This window comes from Ornithorhynchus anatinus, chromosome 9 (genome assembly GCF_004115215.2).
Source record: "Ornithorhynchus anatinus isolate Pmale09 chromosome 9, mOrnAna1.pri.v4, whole genome shotgun sequence".
Lineage (NCBI taxonomy): Eukaryota > Metazoa > Chordata > Mammalia > Monotremata > Ornithorhynchidae > Ornithorhynchus > Ornithorhynchus anatinus.
The window spans coordinates 10,837,489-10,852,562 of NC_041736.1; the positions used below are offsets into that span (position 1 = coordinate 10,837,489).

The 15,074-nt window shown below is 39.9% G+C and overlaps 1 long non-coding RNA gene across 2 annotated transcripts in view; it reads right to left on the bottom strand.

Annotated features, from left to right (window-relative positions):
* The window catches only part of LOC103171017, a 122,240-nt gene that overhangs the window by 45,253 nt on the left and 61,913 nt on the right, over positions 1 to 15,074 (bottom strand). The gene's annotated exons all lie outside the window — the stretch shown is intronic.

The window sequence follows — 15,074 nt, forward strand, 5'->3', positions numbered from 1 at the left end:
CCTAGAGCTATCTGGGTATGGAGTGTTTTGGCTGGAATCCCTGAGCCCCACTTGGCTCTGAAACAGCAGGGTCTCAGGATGGCCTCGAGGGCCTGCCACAGCCTGCAGTTGCTCTTGTGGGATGGTAGAGGTCTGAACTGGGATAGTTTCTGTTTCAGGAACCCCCACCGAGACAGGACAGCTCCAGCTCTCCAGCTTCACCCACAGCTTTCGTGGCAGGTCGAGTGCCGCAATATGGACTCGAGCCTCTTGGAATCCTAGGTGAGACTAGAAGCTTCCCAGCCCGCTGAGAGTTACCCTAGAGCAGGCCTTGGATACTCCAAGCCACCATATGGCTCAGGCACTCCCACTGCTGCATTTTACCAAACTGGATCTCTGAGGACCTATTAGTGGGAAGGATGGAAGAAAGGGAAGTATCCCAGCAGCTGCTGCACTGATAGCCCCACTGAACCATCAAAGGGCAGGGACTGTCTCTATCTGTTGCCGATTTGTACATTCCAAGCGCTTAGTACAGTGCTCTGCACATAGTAAGCGCTCAATAAATACTATTGAATGAATGAAACAAATGCACAGCACCTGGCCTATCCGTGGCTTGTCCCAGCAATATCCCTAGAGGCCCTGCAACAACAAAAGGGGCCTTCCTTGGGCAGGTGTATTCTTCGGTCGAGAAATTAAATTCAGGAATTGTGGGTGGAGGAGAAGAGGGCACGGATAGGTTGGCCATTCACCCGGTTTTCGGCTGGTCTGTTCTCTGCCCAGAACTGGTAGAGCACTGGCCACCTTAAGGCCAGTATTTTTTATTTTTTAAATGCCCTGGAGTCCCATCACAGAGTACCACAGCTGGGAAGGTCATCCATGTTTGCAGGGTCTTTGGAGAAGAAAACATTAGCTCTAGAGTGAGGAAGGAGTCCAGAGATTGTCCCAGACACATGCTCAAGTTCTGCAGATTTTCTGCATTAAGTATGAAAGGTAATGAACATCTGTTCCATTCAGAGCTGCAAAAGGAACATGGTATCTTTGAGTGAAGCCTAGGTACAAAATACTCAAACAGTAGCTTGTCTACCCCATGGGATGAATGTCCAGCTGGCTTCCCCTATTCAGTGGATAGAAATGGGATCAATGTATTTCAGAAATAAAACAAGAAGGAACACATTTTGAATTTTTAGGGCTAGGAGGGAATTTGATAGGTCATCTAGTCCATCAGTACCTTCAGACTCCTTAAAACCTAAACAACTCCAGAAAGATGCTGATCCACCCTTGGCTTTGAAATTCCTATGACAAAAGATTCCAGATTTAGAGAGTAAGCAGGTGGCAAAGCCTGCTTCAGAGTCCTGGAGCAAGAAGTTCTGAACCTACCCCTCTTCCTTCCCCCTTTCTAAATAATTGGTCCCGTAAATCTAACAAGAATCAAGATCCTGACAGAGTCATTGATTTCCTGGTAATTTTAAAAGAGATCTAGTTTTACTTGAAAATTCTAAAACAAATTATTAAATTCACTTATCTGACAAGTTTTACTCTCAGTATAAAAGTAGGTTATTAGTGCCAGCACTTTTTTTTCCTTTGGAAAATGTTGATTAACTTTCTGTGCAATTGAGCTGTTAATTGGCGATAGGGCAGCTTTGGGAAATTAAACAAATATTGATTTAGCCATGTGTGATAGGATGGTTAGGACATACTCTGCTCTCCTATCTCCCTTGTTAAATCTGGGCCAAACTCTTCCCCTAGGGAGGAAAAGTAGTTTAGACAAGCAATCTTCATTTACCAAAGCTTCCCAAAGATCATCCATATGCAGCATTTCACCTTCAAAGAGCTTTCAAGAATACGGTTCCTCAATTTTACAGGAGAGGACTGGAGGTACAGAATTTAAATTGCTTAACTGCACCCTGAAGAAGTCCATGGCCCAGATAAAATAAATTCTTCTGTACCAGTCCTATACTCAACCCTTATCCCTAAAACCAGATTTCATCTTGTCTTTCACCAGATAATCTTCAGCAGGGAACAATTCTAAGGCTGGCAGCATATCTTAAAGTTTCCATGATGGTAAAAATTGAGACAGGTGTCTTGCTGAAATTCTTTCTTAGTTTATGTCTCACAATACAGTCCTCATATTTCAATCACCACCTGAGATCATAATGTCCTAAACCTGATCCCAAATGCTTTACCCCTTCTCTTAACAAGAATACATGGGTCATATGCCCTGACTTCAGCATGAAAGATGATTTTGTGGTCTTGCTATGTTCTTAGACAGAGATACATTTGCAGAGATTTTTCTGTGGTTGTTCTCTGATTCTCAAAGTAGAGTGGGAGAGAACTGAAGATTCTTCTGCATCTTGAAGATGTTCTGTGTAGATCTGTGCTTTCTGAAAAGTCTTCAATAGCACTGAACTAACCTGAAAACAGCACTGATTTTTCGACTGCATTTCAGTGGGCGATATTTTAAGACCACGGCTACACCTCAAGGAACACAGCAGCATTATTTTTTGAATCTTTTAAAAAGCCAGAATGTAAATATGCATATCCTTGAATTCACTTATCTTTCTTTTCTGGTATTTGTTAAGCTCTTACTATATGCCAAGCACCTTACTAAGTACTGAGGTAGATACAAGCTAATAATAATTATTATTATGGTAGTTGTTAAGTGCTTACTATGTGCAGAGCACTCTTTTAAGTGCTGGGGTAGATACAGGGAAATCAGATAGTCCCATGTAGGACCCACATTTTTTTAATCCTCATTTTTACAGATGAGGTAACTGAGGCACAGAGAGGTTAAGTGACTTGCCCAAGGTCACACAGCAGACAAGTGGTAGGGCTGGGATTAAAGTCCAGGTCCTCTGATTCCCAGACCCATGCTCTATCCACTATTCCAAGTTCTCTATACCTAGCCATCTGTTTGTTATCACATTTTAATGGTGTTTATTAAGTGCTTACTTTATGCTTAACACTATGCTAAGCACTGGTGTAGTTACAGAATATCAAAATCACGCACAGCAGTGTTCCATGTGGGACTCACAGACAAAGACAGTGGATGAGCAAGGATGTGAATCTGTCAAGGCAATTTGACATTTCTTTTCCATTTCTTTTTTTTTTACTTTCCAAGTCTCTGACTTCTTTTCGTCTTTTGACAGCCATTTATAGTAACGATAATAATCATGGTATTTGTTAAGCATTTACTATGTGAAAAGCACTGTTTTAAGCTCTGGGGTAGATATAAGCTAAACAGGTTAGACGCAGTCTCTGTCCCATATGGGGCTCACAGTCTTAATTCCATTTTACAGATGGGGAAACTGAGGCACAGAGAGAGAAGTTAAGTGATTTGTCCAAGGTCACACAGTCAGAGAAGCAGCGTGGCTCAGTGGAAAGAGCACGGGCTTTGGAGTCAGAGGTCATGGGTTCGAATCCCGGCTCGGCCACTTGTCAGCTGTGTGAATTTGGGCAAGTCACTTAACTTCTCAGTGCCTCAGTTACCTCATCTGTAAAATGGGGATTAAGATTGTGAGCCCCAAGTGGGACAACCTGATTCCCCTGTGTCTACCCCAGCGCTTAGAACAGTGCTCGGCACATAGTAAGCGCTTAACAAATACCAACATTATTATTATTATTATTATTAGACATGGCAGAGACAGGATTACAGCCCACAAGCTCTGTGCTCTTTCCCTAGGCCTGTGCTCTTTTCACTAGGTCAAGCTGCTGCCATAAGTATTTATCACTATGTATGTTATCCACCTAAAACAATGTGCTCTTTGGACACCGGGATTTAAAAATATTGCAATTATTGTTTTTACAATGATGGTCTGAAGTGGATGTTTGTTTCACACCCAGTAAAATTTGAAATGTGTAGCTGGGTTTAATGCATCAGTTGTCAAAAGAAAAATGTTGAAAAAGTCTTTGAAGGCCCTTCATTACAAATGACATGAAGGTGTATTTCTGGAATTATTAGGAATATTTTTGAAGGGTTTTTTTTTTGCTCTCTGAGGCAAAATTTATATCAATAATTTTCCAATAAGGTGGATGTCTCATTTCCACTGAGCAGTCCCAGCCTCTAGAGAGTGAACATTCAGAATTTTCTAAAAAAAAGTAAATGTCTTTGTTTCACTCCTCTCCCCTCAGTTCCAAGTTAACCCAGACATAGCTCTGCATCCACAAGAACTTCAGGAAGAAGCCTGAAGCTCTCCATTCAGGTCCCACTTAATAATGCAGTGACATGGGACTGGGTCCCAAGGGGTCATAGCCTTTTGGTAAGCTACAATTTTCACCAGAGATCCAGAAATCACAATTTATCCAAGTAGCCCCCACACTAAAATGAAGGTCAGACACAAGAAGAGGAGTACTGCATCTCTGGAATGGTGGGAGGTAAGCGGCATCCTTTGAGTTTACAGTCACCTTTCCTGGGATTGAAGATTCATATTCCGCATGACGGCTCGCTTTCTCGATACTAAAAGAGGATTTGGAGGTGACATTTCTTGTAGAGTCTTAAATGCCAGAAATACATACAATGTGATCCAGTAATCTAACTGCAGTGGGAGGAAAACTAACTCTTTAAATATCCGCAAGCTAATGAAGCTTTTTATCCGAGGATGTGTTAGATTTGTTTTCAACAGGTTGCAAACAGGCTGCTTAGAGAAGCAGCGTGGCGCAGTGGAAAGAGCACGGGCTTTGGAGTCAGGGCTCATGAGTTCGAATCCCAGCTCTGCCACTTGTCAGCTGTGTGACTGTGGGCAAGTCACTTAACTTCTCTGTGCCTCAGTTCCCTCATCTGGAAAATGGGGATTAAGTGTGAGCCCCACGTGGGACAACCTGATTCCCCTGTGTTTACCCCAGCGCTTAGAACAGTGCTCGGCACATAGTAAGCGCTTAACAAATACCAACATTATTATTATTATTAAATAGCTACTGATCACTGACACACACAAAATGGGGCTGCAGAAAGAAACAGTGTACATCGTTCATGAAAAAACAGTTAAAAATAGTCTAGAAGATGCTAAATTGAACTAGTTGCTTGTAATATGCAACTTTCATATTCAGAAATCAATGCTAAAGTGGGAAGTTCACTTTATCATTACGACAGTACGGCTATATCCTTGGAAAAACACCACCAAAAACTTTGGCTATAAAATGTCTGATAGTCTTATGATTTTGCTGTAGTCCTATATGGTGAGAGTGATCTTAGCCCTCTGTTATCACTAACATTTCCCTCACATGAAGTGGAACATTCATGTTAGAACAAGAACACAGACATTATCTCATCAGGCCCAAAGATTGAAGACAGCAAGGCACTGTATGAAACAGTACAATTTACGCAATTTCCTAATGAAAATTCAGTGGTCAACAGGGCTACATGAAGTCCTAATCAATGACTTCAAATTATAGGTCAAAATCTAGCAGTGAACACTTTAGACTCTAGGAGAGACAAATTCAATATGATCTGCTTATTTGGTTTCTATCTTGCAGGAACTCAAAGAACTTAATGAACATTACTCTAGAATTAACAGTCCTTCCTGAAGTCCTCTAAGGCAGGTGAAAATACTCATTGTTAATATATAACAAATAGAGAAACTGAAGGACAGTGAGATTCAGTTACTTATTTCACAGCAATCACATTTTCTGATTCTCTATTTCCTAGTTCTTCTGTATTCCGGAGAATACACTGTGCTTATCACTGGAACAAATTTTTAAGTTTTTTTTTAATACAATGTGTTAAACTCCACACTTAGGTAAAATCAATTTTAAAAATTCATCCCAGTGCATGATTGTTTGTGCTTGTTGTATGTAGGTACTGAATGAATGAGTGGTAAGGACTATATGTATATCCATCACTTTGGCTACATATAAACAAGCACACAGATATCTACTATATTTTATGTATGCATGCACACACATAAAAACATACACACAAACACACTCAGATGATCCCTGTAGGAATCACAATTCATTGTGATAATTTAGGTGAAAGAAGAGTCAAATATTTAAAATTTACTTCAAGGATTAAGAATAGTTGATGTGACACTGAGCTTGACTGTCTCCTTGTGAAAAATGCCTAGTGGTCACATAAATAAAACTAAAATAGACGGTGGTATTTGTTAAGCGTTTACTATATGCCGAGCACAGTACTAAGTGCTGGGGTAGATACAGATGGGACTCACATGGGACTCACAGCCTGAGTAGCGGGGAGAACAGGTAATGAATCCCCATTTTGCTGATGAGGAAACTGAGGCACAGAAGAGTTAAGTGAATTGTCCAAGATCACACAGCAGACAAGTGGCAAAGCAGAAATTAGCACCCAGACCCGTGCTCTTTCCAACAGACTATGCTTCCCACATAATCCGGGTGCCATGAACACAAAGCCTTCCCAAAGTTGAGTAAGGTGATGATTTGAATTTTTATGACATTTGCCCCACATAACTCCACCCAACCATCCTTATGATTATTTCATCCTATGGAAGAATCGCACCCATTGTGTAATAGGAAAGACTCTTTGTTTGAGAAGGCACCTCAATGAGACAGTGCCTGAAAACCACAGTCTTGGTAGAGAGCCAAGGCTTAGAGGGAAAGAAGGAAAAGGAACTCGGGTATAGAAGCTAACGCAGCCTACCACGTTCAGAGGAGTTAAAGCTTTTTAGGATTGCTTGTGCAACAAGTAATAAAATTTGGCAAGCTGGCACCTGTTAAAGCTACCTACATGTGCTGCACATGTTGCCTACATATTTGATCTTGTTTCCACTACGATTTTATGCCAGATGTATTACCCACTTCCATGCTTGGTCTGAATCTGAAACAAATTGGAAAGGAGGAAAAAAGCCAGAATTGAAGTCCCCCGCCACACATTTTGCCCTAACCATCTGATCGAGGTTTGGATGACATCATATTATGGATGCATTTATGCCTCCATGTTTGGGAAAGGAATTTCCAGTGAATATTTGTTGTGGGGGGTTTCTTCAATGTATAATTAAATTCATTCAGTCACACTTTTAAACAGAACAGTGTTCTCAAACCAGTGCAGTTGAGCACATTGACCTGGTCCTGGGAGTCAGATGACCAAGGTTCTAATCCCAACTCTGCCATTTGTCTACTGTGTGTCCTTGGGCAAGTCACTTAACTTCTCTGTGCCTCAGTTACCTCATCTGCAAAATGGGAATTAAGACTAAGACCTGTGATGGATGGGGACTGGGCCAAACCTGATTGCCTTTTATCTATTCCGGTGCTTAGTACAGTGCCAGGCACATGAGCGCATAACAAATTCCACAATTTGTTATACTGATGGATGGTTTCTGGACAAAATATTAATCATAGAACAGCCAAGTCAGGCTCACTACTATGCAATGCTCACTCAGGGCTCTTCAGGTAGCACGGTGAGTCTCACATTGATCCTCTCTTTCTCTGATTTACAATCCCTATGGACTATGAACTCACTGAGGTCAGGGAACATGTCTACCAACTCTGTTATATTGTATTCCCCCAAGTGCCTACTACATTTACACACATTATGCGCTCAATAAGTAGAACTGATTTGATTGACTTAACTAAGAGAGTCCATTACCACCAGTCCAAGATCCATATTAGATGTCCCTGGAGCTGCTTTTGGTCCATCTCCTAGGGGATTCTCATAACTGTTTGATGAGGCTCAATTTTTTCCTGTTCCATAAATGGGGGGCATATAGAGGAAAACATAAAATAGAATGGGAAAACTTTCCCTTATACTGGCCCAGTTTCAAAATGGGCCAAAGTCATACTATTTTTATTATAATTTCCCCAGAATATCCTTAAAACTACTCAAGTATAAATCCCAGCCAGTGCCATGCTCACAGGAATGTCTCGCTACCAAGAACATCATCTTTGAATCCAAAGGACAGTATGTTGTCTTAATTACCCAGAGAGATGAGACGCATGGATTCTGGAATCACAGCACTCTGGCAAGACTATTCTCTTCCTTTCTTTCTTTTCTCCAGAGAACATAGAGCACTACTGGGAAGTTCATATCTTTATTCCTCAGTGTGCTCTGCCTTTGAGCCCAGCTGAAGTAGGCATGAATGAGAGAAAATGGAAAACATGCCTATCAAGGCTAAACGTTATAAAAGAGATTGAGAGATGGTTTTCAGTTACTTCCTATTAAAAGGCTTATGCTCAGCTTTCTATAAAAAATGAAGTGCAAATCACCTTCAGACATAGCTACTTGACCACCAAGGTGCAGACTGGATTTGAATGCTTAAAACTTGTATCCCACCACCTAGCTTAAGACACTATAATAAATCCCTTGATTCATGTTTGGGGGAAAAGAGAGAGAGAGAGATGGGTTAAATTTAATTTTCCCTTAATTTCTTCCATATTATTATTCATTACTATAAAACCCCAATCATTGTAAAAAAACTGTGTAGACACATACCATCACGTAGGATGAGTTAGAGTAATTAGCGGGCTGTACATAAAAGTGACATAAGGCACAAAGGAGGCATTTGTTTTCTCTGTAGTGGGATGATTGCATGGAATGTTCTGAGGGTCTTATTTCATATCACTTTTTCTAGCTAACCTTTCACATGAGCCAATACTAGGCTTTTTCCATGGTGAAAATCTGGATAAGAGATAAAGGTAATGAGAGATTTGGCCCTCAAAACAAATTTCTGGAAAGAAAATGAGGCTTAAAAGCAATATTAATATTTATTAAAAATGAATGCAAATACTTACCTTAAATTTGCCCCAAAGGTCTCTAGGCCAGTTGAAAATGGCAAGAGACATTCCTTGCAGGGTCGCAAAACGTAATAAAGCTCCAGACTACCTTTCGAAATACACCCCCTAGACTCCTCGGAGTCCTTAGGACTAGAATAGATAATTATTGAGTGCACATTGGGTGAAATTCACTTTACTTAGAGCTCGGGGGAGTCAGTCTGATAGACGCGTGAGACACTTTTCCAGGCTTTAAGGATCTTATACTGTAAAGCCGCCTCACTAGGGTAGGAGGGTGGTCTGGCCACCACAAGGTCCCAATCTGCTCTGGATTCCCTCTGTTCCACTTCACTCTACATGAAGTCATTTGGAATATATCTTTCTCCCTCCCCCAGACTGTGAGCCCACGTGGACAGGGAATGTCTCTCTTTAATGCGTGGCGCAGTGGAAAGAGCATGGGCTTTGGAGTCAGGGCTCATGAGTTCGAATCCCAGCTCTGCCACTTGTCAGCTGTGTGACTGTGGGCAAGTCACTTAACTTCTCTGTGCCTCAGTTCCCTCATCTGTAAAATGGGGATTAAGACTGTGAGCCCCACGTGGGACAACCTGATTCCCCTGTGTCTACCCCAGCGCTTAGAACAGTGCTCGGCACATAGTAAGCGCTTAACAAATACCAACATTATTATTAATGCTGCATTGTACTTTCCAAATGCTTGGTACAGTGCTCTGCACACAGTAAGAGCTTAATAAATATGATTGAATGAATGAATAAATGAATAGGACAGATCAGAACAACCTCTTCAAGAGATCAGGATAAGAACGGAAAAGCTTAAGTGGCTCCAGGACCGGAACTAGTCTCAGAGTCAACCTGATGCTTCACAGGGCTGAATTATATGAGGCATTCTTTCCCAACCTTGGAATTAATCAATTAATCGATCACATTTACTGAGCACTTACTGGGTGCAGAGCACTGTACTAAAGGCTTGGGAGAGTCCAATATTACAGAGTTGGTATAAATGTTACTTGCCCATAATGGAGCTTACAGTCTACGGTCCAGTTTAAAATAAAAGCTTTCCCAGATCCTACAATTCTGCAAGTTCAATTAATCAATCAGTGGTATTTGTTGAGTACTCATTACATGCAGAGTACTGTACTAAGGACTTGGAAGGGTACAACAGAGTTAGCAGACATGTTCCCTGCCCACCTGTTTACTGTCTAGAGGATGAGCTTAAGGTCTAGAGGATAAGAGTTCAAGAAAATCCATTTTGGAATTGGAAAACCCAAGACATATAATGATATAAGAGAAGGGCTGAAATTCATGATCTTGAGAGAGCAGATTTACATATATTTGCAGAGGGAAATGTATTAAAAATTCAAAGTGGCTCTAAGAACTTTTGAAAGATCAATGGACAAGGAATAGACCTTTATATTTATTTCACATGAACAATTTCAGGGAATATAAAAGTATTGCAAAATGGTGAAATGAGTAAACTGTCAACATAGATGGTGAAGAAATTAAAGGAATTCTTTCACACAAGATCCTATAGGAGCAAAATTACACAAGAGAAAAAAGGAGACTGCTGGTAAATAAGGATGAAGTTAATTATGACTTAATATAGATCAAACATTGGATTTTTTTAAAAAATGTGCTTAAAGATGAAAAAGATACTTAAACAAAAGTATGTAATGAAAAGTTTATAAAAAATTATATTGACAAAAGTAGATCAAATGATGCGATCAAGATTTCAACATTTATTTTTACCCAAACTTGTGGATTCAGGTAGTGTTATTCTCGGCTAGAAAGGATTAGCCAATGAAATGAACTTCAAAGACTGGGATACGTTATTTAGCACAGAGCAAAGGGTTAGACATGAATTATGAACCAAAATTAAAGACTTAAGGGAAATTTCCCAGCAGTGAGAAAATCATTTGAAAATGTAAATTTTATGGATGGACTTTCTTATTGTGTCTCCATCAGCAACTGTGTTTCTACAGGATTAAATTTTTGAACTACAGGAACCTTACTCTCTAGAGTAAGCATAACACAGAGGACCCATGACGTGTTCACAGTGATAGAGCCTCATCCTCAAACCCTATCCTCCCTGCCTCATGCCCTTTAGTCCAACTGCAAGCATTTAGGTACTTACCCTTCAATTACGTGGGCAGGGAACAAGTCTAACAAACCTGTTGTATTGTACTCTCCCAAGCACTTAGAGACCAAGACCTGCATAGCCATTTCTCATATTTTAATTCTCTTATTTTAATTCTTACATTTTCAATATTTCACTGAGGTGTTTAACTGACAAAATAGAGTAATGTGTGGGTGGCACAGTTAAATAGAGCCCTGTGAGCCCTGCACAATAGTGTTGGACTGCTCTTTGGTTTCTTCAGAAGCCATGACACAAGGAAATGGATTTACATCACAGCGTTTGGCAGTTAGATAAGACTAGGAAGAACATCCTCACTTCTGTTTATGAGTTGGGAGATACTGGATCAGGTTGGAAAAGAGATTTAAATGGTAAGATTAGACAGCTACTTTCTGGCACTGGGTAGGTTCCTGGAAGCAGGAGGATAGGCTAGATAGCCTCCTGAGAAGAACCTATTTCTAGATGCTATGTTTACTATTTGCTTTTGTTAGCTTGTTGGCTTTGAATGTACTCTTGGCAGCAGTCCAAATGTTGGCAGTACCCAAAACTGGAGGAATCACACAACTTACATCCTAACAAATGTAAACAAAAGAATAAGATGGAAATGAAGCTGGAGACGTAGGAGTTGGATGAGAGAATATAAAGAAGAAGCTGACAAACAAAAAAAAACTAACTCTGCCAAAAGATGCAAACAGACCTACCCAGAAGATTCTCTCCATGGGTCCCTGAACTAATGACCAAGGTCAATCTTTCTTTAACCTTCCTAAGCCATTTCTATCGCTCCACAAAGAGATGACTGTAGTTCAAGTGCTCTAGTCATCTGCTTGTTTCTTAAGTGTCTTTTAAAAACTAGTGCTGTATAATTACTAGGCAAACTCTCCGTTGAGCTTTTAATTAGTAAGTTATCTCAGTTTCAAGACTGGAAACCTTGAGCTCTTTCAGAATATATTAGACTGCTAAAATATGAAATTAAAAGAAAATAGAGTTTTAGCCAACAGAAACAAGTGACTCATTTCCTTGTGAAAACACACAAGGTTTATGTTACTCTGGCAACGATGTTCACCATTCCAGAATAAAGTCTCTTTACTCCCTTCAGAGCTTTTATGTATTCCTGTTACAGTCTGTGTTTCACAGTGACCCGACATTGAACCAAGTTACTTAGTGATTCGCAAGAGACAAGAGAGCTAGGCTTTCATTTATACAGCTCGCTGTGTGCTCTTTTGACCAAAGAAAAGAAGCTTGCCCTTCATATAAGAGGATGAGTTATAAGGCAGAAGCAACTCCTGACCAAGAGTTGTCCACAGATCTAAGTGTCTGTGTTGCTGCTGTTTTCAACCCCCTACAATAAGCACCAGTATGTTAGAATTCCAACAGTTTATTTTCTTAAGGAAGCTGATTAAATCACAATGTCTAACCTATATGAGCACCACCCACTGAAAAAAAATGAAGATTTATAAACTTGTTGTGAAATTCACCAGATGTTTCATGAAACTACCAAAAAACTATACTCTGAGGTGTTTGGACCAAAAACATATAGCAGAACTGCTAAAACTCTCTGAAGCAGGCCTGTGGAGAGTGTTTAAAAAAGACCCTGAAGAACTAAAAATTTTAGAAAAGCACAACCTTATAACCTTCTGAGATTCTTGGATGAGCCATCGCGAGGCGGGCAGGGTGTTGCTCTTTTGGGGAGATAATTAAGGGTAGAGGGGCCTGCCATGCTAGTTTTTTGCTTCTGTTATAGAGAGGTGTACTCTAGAATTATTAAAAAGTGCATTTTCAGAAGTGAATTGTGCATAGAAAAAATTCCCTCTGGAAAAGGTGAACTGAAATGTAATCGTAGATTCCCTCAAGACTTTAAGGTCCCTCTAGATTGTAAACTCCTTCTGGGCAGGGAATGTGTCTACCAACTCTGTTAATTCGTACTCTCCCAAGCACTTAGTACAGTGCTCTGCACACAGTAAGCACTCAAAAAATGTGATTGATTTCCCTTGTATTCTTTGTGCAGTAGGAGAAAATCAGCCTCACAGCAGGTAATAATAATGATAATAATAATAATTGTGGTATTTGTTAAGCCTTTACTATGTACCAAGCACTGTTCTAAGTTCTGGGATAGATATGAGATTATCAGGTCAGACATAGGTCCTGTCCCACACGGGGCTCACAGTCTAAGTGTGGATCCATTTAAGTCTGTGAAAAGCCCATTTTTCTCACAATTAACCTGATCTTAAATTTTCAGTCGCTAAGTAATTACAAATCAATATAACAGGTACAATGGGAGTATAAATTGGCAAAGCCCCATGTTAAGTCATACTAAGCCAGGTGCTATATTTTGGGTTAAGTAACTGTCCCTTTAAATGCAATTGCGATTTCCTATAAGGTACTGTGATAGGGCTTTTCAGCTTCAAATTCATTTATTAATCAACTAAATTTTCCAATCAAAAGTAAAAAAAGATATGCCTGAAAATGATTTTGTCATTCTTTTCCTTCCCCTTCATTTTTCTGAATAGAAAAGAAACAGCAAAAGATTGGTTCATCTGTTAGAAGGGTATCTTGATTTTTTAATAATGAAAAGATGATTCAGTGCATGATGGACACTGATTAATTATTGAAATTTAGAAGAAAACATAGTTCCAAAACGTGTTGTGACTGTTCACCATAATACAATAAAAGAATTAAACAATTCTGTAAAATGGAGGTGTACTTCTGAATTGTAATACATCTATACTTGTTAAATTCTATCTACCATAACAATTACTAGATCTCATTACAAGGACTGCACTGGTCCTGAGCAGTTTGTGTATGCTCCAAACCTGAAATATGAAATATGAATGAGCTGTAATTGCCTTCAAGAGCTGAATTTTGATAATAAGAAGCACTAATTGTGTTCTTGGTCTTCATCCTTAAAAGGACATATCTCACACTATTATATTTTGAACATTGAGTACATATTATATGTTCAAATGAAATAAGCATCTTTTTTCCCCCACTCCACCCTATAATGGCAATTTGCACAAATATTATTAAATTTCCCAAGAACAGCACTCACAAGCCAAGTTAGAGATTTTGAGCATAGAAAACTTCAAAGGCCATTTCAGGTCACTGAGCTCTGTGGTAGACCTTGACTTTGAAATTCTGTTCCCTTTAACATGCACAGGATTTCATTCTAAACAACACTCATGACCAGTAGTTGTTTGATGTAGGCACATCTTAGTCTACTACTAGAATCAATAATTCACAATTTTGGCTTATGTTGCATGACCTTGACACCGCACGGTTTAGCTCTGATTCTCCATGTTGTTTGATAAAGAAAATAAAATACTGACATTGTTAGCTGTGAAAATGACTCCATTTAAAAAAATTCCTTTCTTCCACATACACATTTATTCCCCTATCTCCTCTTCTATTCTACTTGTATTCATTTCCCTCTTCTGCTTTGTCTCACTTTCCTCCTGCCTAACTTCACTGATCAACAACTGTGTGCAAATTCCTGTAGTAAGCACTTGAGATCCAATAAAATCAATCATTGAAGACAAGTGATATGCTCATGTAATTCTTTAACATATATATATTATCTCAGTCCTGTATTCTCAAATAATACAGACAGGCAGATACAAAAGCCCAAGACTGAAGACAGTGGGACTGGCTAGAATTAGAGGGGGGAATGGCCTAATCAAGGACAAGGAAAAAATCTGAGCTGAGTGCAGGTTGATTTACTTGTGCTGAGCACACTCAAGAAGGAGATGGAAAACAAAACTAAACAAAAGGCATAACTTTGCAACTACATTAAACATAGAGTAGCAACATTCTATAAGCAGCTCCTAAGGTGTCCTCCTGTCATTGTACCTGAAAGCACCGTGGCCTAGCAAAAAGAACACGGGCCCGGGTGTCAGAGGATGTGGGTTTTAATCCCAGCTCTGCCAGATATCTGCTGGGTAACCTCGGTCAAGTCATTTAAATTCTCTGTGCCCTGGTTATCTCACCTGTAGAATAATAATAATTATGGTATTTGTTAAGCGCTTACTATGTGCACAGCACTGTCCTAAGCGCTGGGGTAGATACAGGGTAATCAGATTGTTCCATGTGGGGCTCACATTTTTTAATCCCCATTTTTACAGATGAGTTAACGGAGGCCCAGAGAAGTTAAGTGACTTGCCCAGGTCACACAGCAGACAAGTGGCAGAGTCGGCATTCGAACCCACATCCTCTGACTCCCAAACTAAAGGAGGGCACACCAAGCCAAGAGGACAGAAAAGTTATTTAAAACAAAGTGAAT